Source organism: Rhincodon typus, unplaced genomic scaffold (genome assembly GCF_021869965.1).
Source record: "Rhincodon typus isolate 14 unplaced genomic scaffold, sRhiTyp1.1 hic_rhity00006495, whole genome shotgun sequence".
Taxonomy (NCBI): domain Eukaryota; kingdom Metazoa; phylum Chordata; class Chondrichthyes; order Orectolobiformes; family Rhincodontidae; genus Rhincodon; species Rhincodon typus.
Genome location: NW_025972133.1, coordinates 1 through 6,667, shown reverse-complemented (window position 1 = coordinate 6,667; position 6,667 = coordinate 1). Strand labels below are relative to the sequence as shown.

The 6,667-nt window shown below is 47.8% G+C and overlaps 1 long non-coding RNA gene across 1 annotated transcript; it reads right to left on the bottom strand.

The window, feature by feature from the left end:
- Nucleotides 1-4,978: 4,978 nt before the first annotated feature.
- Nucleotides 4,979-6,211, bottom strand: LOC125482158. The gene is made up of 2 exons (XR_007261567.1): nucleotides 5,857-6,211; nucleotides 4,979-5,263 (listed from the first exon to the last, which is right to left on the bottom strand). It is a non-coding gene; the product is annotated as an uncharacterized LOC125482158 (long non-coding RNA).
- Nucleotides 6,212-6,667: the final 456 nt, after the last annotated feature.

Below are 6,667 nucleotides of genomic sequence, written 5' to 3'. Positions count from 1 at the left end.
AATTCAAATAGAACACAGGTCTGATTCCATTGCTGCCCTATGCTGCACCTTGTTTGGTGATTTTTTTTCAATTCTACCACAATTGAGTGAGATCCAGAAACTAACCAACACCTGTACAACTCCATGAATGGAATGAGCCAATGCAAGAGGATATGTGGATATGTGAATTTGTTATCAGTCTCCACCTGTCTGTTCCTGCTTGGTGAATGTCAGAATGTCATAACCCCCCCTCCTCCTGGACACCACCCCAAGGCCTCCTACCCTCCCTCGACCTCTTCATCTCCAACTGCCGTCGAGACATCAATCGCCTCAATCTCTCCACCCGTCTCACCCACTCGAACCTCTCCCCCACAGAACGTGCAGCCCTCCGCTCCCTCCGCTCCAATCCCAACTTCACCATAAAACCCGCGGACAAGGGAGGTGCAGTTGTAGTATGGCGCACTGACCTCTACATCGCCGAGGCCGGACGCCAACTCTCCGACACCTCCTCCTACCGCCCCCTTGATCAAGACCCCACCCCTGAGCACCAAACCATCATCTCGCAAACCATCCACAACCTCATCACCTCAGGTGACCTCCCACCCACGGCCTCCAACCTTATCGTTCCCCAACCTCGCACTGCCCGCTTCTATCTCCTTCCCAAAATCCACAAACCTGAATGCCCTGGTCGACCCATTGTCTCCACCTGCTCCTGCCCCACCGAACTGATCTCCAACTATCTCGACTCCATTTTCTCCCCCTTGGTCCAGGAACTCCCTACCTATGTCCGTGACACCACCCACGCCCTCCACCTCCTCCAGAACTTCCAATTCCCCGGTCCCCAACACCTCATCTTTACCATGGACGTCCAGTCCCTCTACACCTGCATTCCCCATGCAGATGGCCTTAAGGCCCTCCGCTTCTTCCTGTCCCGCAGGCCCGACCAGTCCCCCTCCACTGACACCCTCATCCGCTTAGCCGAACTCGTCCTCACACTCAACAACTTCTCTTTCAATTCCTCCCACTTCCTACAGACAAAGGGGGTAGCCATGGGTACCCGCATGGGCCCAAGCTACGCCTGCCTCTTTGTAGGTTACGTGGAACAATCCCTCTTCCGTACCTACACCGGCCCTAAACCCCACCTCTTCCTCCGTTACATTGATGACTGTATCGGTGCCGCCTCGTGCTCCCACGAGGAGCTCGAACAGTTCATACACTTCACTAACACCTTCCACCCCAACCTTAAGTTTACCTGGACCATCTCTAACACCTCTCTCCCCTTCCTGGACCTCTCTGTCTCCATATCGGGCAACCACCTAGAAACCGATATTCATTTCAAGCCCACCGACTCCCACAGCTACCTAGAATACTCCTCCTCCCACCCACCTTCCTGCAAAAATGCTATCCCCTATTCCCAATTCCTTCGCCTCCGCCGCATCTGCTCCCAGGATGAGGCATTCCACTCCCGTACATCTCAGTTGTCCTCGTTTTTCAAGGACCGTAACTTCCCCTCCTCCGAGGTCGAGAACGCCCTCAACCATGTCTCCCACATCTCCCGCACCTCATCCCTCACACCCCGTCCACGCAATAAAAACCAAAAAAGAATCCCCCTCGTCCTCACGTACCACCCCACCAACCTCCGGATCCAACGCATCATCCTCCGACACTTCCGCCATCTGCAATCCGACCCCACCACCAAAGACATCTTTCCCTCCCCACCCTTATCTGCTTTCCGGAGGGACAACTCTCTCCGTGACTCCCTTGTCCGCTCCACACTCCCCTCCAGCTCCACCACACCCGGCACTTTTCCCTGCAACCGCAGGAAGTGCTACACCTGCCCCCATACCTCCTCCCTCACCCCCATCCCAGGCCCCAAGAAGACTTTCCACATCAAGCAGATGTTCACCTGCACATCTGCCAATGTGGTATACTGCATCCGCTGTACCCGGTGTGGCTTCCTCTACATCGGGGAAACCAAGCGGAGACTCGGGGACCGCTTTGCAGAACACTTACGCTCGGTTCGCAACAAACAACTGCACCTCCCAGTCGCGAACCATTTCAACTCCCCCTCCCATTCCTCAGACGACATGTCCATCCTGGGCCTCCTGCAGTGCCACAACGATGCCACCCGAAGGTTGCAGGAACAGCAACTCATATTCCGCTTGGGAACCCTGCAGCCCAATGGTATCAATGTGGATTTCACAAGTTTCAAAATCTCCCCTCCCCCCACCGCATCCCAAAACCAGTCCAGCTCGTCCCTGCCTCCCTAACCTGTTCTTCCTCCCACCTATCCCCTCCTCCCACCTCAAGCCGCACCTCCATCTCCTACCGACCAACCTCATCCCGCCCCCCTGACCTGTCCGTCCTCCCTGGACTGACCTATCCCCTTCCTAACTCCCTACCTACACTCACCTTTCCTGGCCCCATCCCCGCCTCTTCGACCTGTTTGTTTCCTCTCCACCTATCCTCTCCTCTATCCCTCTTCTATCCGCCTCCCACTCTCTCCCTATTTATTTCAAAACCCCCTTCCCCTCCCCCTTTTCTGATGAAGGGTCTAGGCCCGAAACGTCAGCCTCTCTGCTCCTATGATGCTGCTTGGCCTGCTGTGTTCATCCAGCCCTGCACCTTGTTGTCTCGGATTCTCCAGCATCTGCAGTTCCTACTATCTCTGATTCGATAAACTGTAACTGTCAGTTTATGCTCTGAGTGTAGTTACTCATCTGTCCCTGTAAGTCTCTGGTCAATACAGATACAGGTTGATAACTAAACTCATATATCCACATAGTAGGAACTGACAGAGACTGTTTGATGTATGCATTTACATTTTCATTTAGCAATCAGTCCATGTCTGTTACTGTGATGTGCATATATAAATGTAGATATCAACCAGTTTATGTTACTTTCACAGATGTGACTATATGAATGTAATTATCAACGTGTACCCGTCAGTTTCTTGTACATGAAAGTGTGAGAGTCGTTGTCAATCTGTCCCTGTATGTTTCTGCCGTGCGAATATGTAAGTGTTGTTATCAATGTCTCTTTGGTAGCTCGTACCATATGTGCACCATCCTCTGCTTGAAGTAGCCACCCCAGGTCTTTTTAAATATTTCCTTGTACACTGTAAACCTATGCCCTCTATTTTTGGGCACGCACAACCCTAGGAAATAGACCTTAGCTATTCACCCTATCCAAGCCCCTCATGATTTTTATAATGTCTATAAGGTCACACCTCAGTCTTTGATGGTCCAGGGAAGTAAGCCTCCTTATAGTGCAAATCTTCCAGTCCTGACATCTTTGTAATTATTTTCTGCACCTTCTCAAGTTTAGCAAGATCATTTCTATAGCAGGGTGACCAGAATTGTCTGCAGTACTCTAAAAATGGTCTCACCAATATCCTGTACAGCCACAACACGATATCCCAACTCCTATACTGAAGGCACTGACCAATGAAGGCAAGCATGCCGAATGACTTTTTCACCACATTGTCTATGTGTGACTCCAATTTCAAGGCACAATGCACATACACTCGTAGGTCTCGTTGTTCATCAACATTCCCCATGGCCCTACCATTAACTGTACAAGTCCTGCTCTGTTTTGAGCTTTGAGAATGTACAAGTAATTACCATTCTCTCTCTGTCAATTTCAGCAACGTGAGTATGTGAGAGCACGATCAATGTACACCTGTCAGTTTTAGTTATGTCCCAATATAAGTTTAATAATTGATCTATACATGTCAGTTTCTGCTTTGTGACTGTGAGAGTGAGGTTGTCAATCTGTACTAATCACTTTCTACTCGTGTGTATCAAAGTGGCTTGGTTCTCTGGCGTTCAGTGATATTCTCAGTGACTGTGATTCATTTTGTGAGCGTAGTTATGAGGGTGTTGAGAGTGGGTCTTAATCACTGCATTTTGTGATTTATGAGATTTCTGTCAAGTCTGTGGAGGTGGGGAACAGGAGAGATGGGGTGATGACATGGGGAGGCCAATTTCATTTGAGAACCATTGTGAATCAACACAATTTCTTGTTTGGATAGGGAATGTATGTACCAGATACTGGTCCTGCCCATCAGTGAAGGACCTTTCCTTTTTTAATGTTCTGTGGTATCACTAAGACATTTAGTTTAGTTTCACACACATACATTTTTGGTGCTTTGTGAAAGAGTATTATTTTACATCTGTCTGTCCATGCTGCATGATATTTTTTATATTGATAGCCTATATAGCAGAATGTGATTTCCTTATCACCCAAATCAGAATCACAGACTCGGTCCAGCACAGAAACAGGCCATTCAGCCCATTGTCCTAGTGCAGGCACATTCTATTTTTCATCTGTTCTCCATACTAGTTTCCAGTGATTGTTGGGAATGCAGCTTCTCGGCTGCCATGATATAGTTATGGAAATAGAATACTGGCTGAAAGGGATTGGAATCGTTAGCTCAGTCAATTGTGATGTTGTTATAGGTTGTTTACGGGCAGTGCAGACTTAATAATTTGAAAGGGCTTATTCTGTGCTGTAGAGCTCAGGCTTGAGATCCGAGAGTAGAAATCAGTTTAAATGTCAAGTTTTCTGATACTTGCAGTGTATATGGACCTTTATCGCTTTTAGATATCATAATGTTTATGTCAGAATGGTGAACAAATTTGTAAATCAGTCAGGTGGGATGTGTGTATGAGTGCGCGCATGTGGGATGTCGTGGGGGGCGGGGGCGGGGGCGGGGGGGTGGTGTGGAGGCGAGCGATGGTGGTGCGTGAAATGGTGGTTTTGTGTGCATACGTGCAGTAAGCATTCTCTCTGTATCAGACTTTGGACCAGATGTTCATTTGGAATTTAGAATGTTTAATTGCTGTGCTTAGTATAGGACAACTATTCATCAAAAGATTAACTTTGTCCTGCTCAGTTACTGATAATGTCAAAGGTACCTTCTTTATCTGCACTCAATACCTACTTCATGTATCCTTGTTGTAATGATGTAAAAGCACAATCTATTTGTTGACCTTGATTTTCACTTTAAAAATGCCTTTACTACATGTGAATTTAATGCAGTTCTTGGATGCATATTTCAGATGAGGACATGATCTATCCCTCTTCAAATGTTGTGAATGATAGTTGGCTATGAATGATGGAACTTTTTGGAGCTGGAGTGGCTCAATCTACTCTGTGACTGTGGAAAGAATGTTCTCAGCTCTGACAGAGGTAACATACCTCCTGGTTGGTAGAAGCAGCTGGTCACATTTGCCTTTGTACTGAGGAAAGATTACATTGTCTTGGTCCATTAAATAATTGCCTAGAGGAAGACAGAAGAGATTTCTCCTGTAAATCATCAACTGAGTATGAAAACATCAACTGATCAATGCAATATTCAGGTCATAGTCATTTTTATTCTTTGGTTTTTAAGCACGGCAAGTTGAACAGAGCAGGGTCTGGTTCCACTATCGCCCGGAGCTCCTCCTCGTCTCTTTCAGTGAAATTCTAAAACAATTCAATAAGTCACAAAACTAACCAACACCTATACAGCTCCATGAATGGAATGCTTACACAGTTCAATACCCAGCTCCCAATACACTAACTGTTGAAAAGAAGAACAACGGGCACTATTTCAAACATTTCACTTGAGAATTTTAAACCGGTGACTACTATATTTATCCCTTACACGATTAGCACATTTGTACATACTAACTTTTTCTCTTCCACGATTCAACGCCAATTCGCAACAAACAGCGTGAAACAGAAGCTAAGCAATGATTTTACATCAGTGTTTAGAGATTTCAAAACCACAAGAATGACCCCCAGCAGCTTCTTGCCGCTGTGTCTCCCTTAGCAGGCCCACACACAGCCCGAGAAAGGCCTCTCTCTTCACCTCCCACCCCGGCCGCTCACTCCAAGTTCCGGGACCAGTTCCTGCTCCGCTCGACCTCTTACAAACAGACCCCGGTTCTCCCTGAACTGAGCCCGAATCAACGTCGGTCTCGGAGGCCCCCTCTGTGTCCCAGGCTCACATCTCGATGTGCTGCTGGAAGGAGTCTGCTGTTCCCTCGCTTCCCTGGGCGCTGGTCTCTCCATTGCGGTCTGTTTCAAACAAACCTCTTCCACTCACTGAGTAAATGCTCCTCAACGGCAGCGCTTGGAGAGGGCGTCACGCATGCGCTCTTCCAGTCTGCAACTCGCAGCTTTGGGGGCAGGGCCAGCAGTGCGCATGCGCTGTTTTTCGCAATTATTCCCAGAAACAAACATCAACGACTCCCTTTACTCCCAGTTTGAGAAAAGCAACTGGGGACCGTGGGGATACCACAACACTTCTGACAGGAATGTTGGAGATGGTGGACAGGTTTCAGGGAGTCAGGAGGCAAATTACTTGCTGCAGTATTTGCGGCCTTTGACCTGCTCTTGCAGCCACTGTGTTTATATGGCAAGTCCTGTTCAATTTGTGGTTCATGGTAACTCCCAAGATGTTGATAGTGGAGGATATAGTACTGCTGAAGTAAAGGAGTCGTGGTCAGATTGTCACTCATTTGAGATGGACAGTGTCAATTATTTCTGTGGTTTGAACTTACCTTGTTGTTTTCCTGCCCAGGCCAGGATTCTGTTGACATCTTTTTGAATTCGGATGTGGTTTGCTTCAGTACCTGAGGAATCACAAATGGACGTGAAGGTTGTGCAATCGTTGGCCAATATCCCACTTCTGACCTTA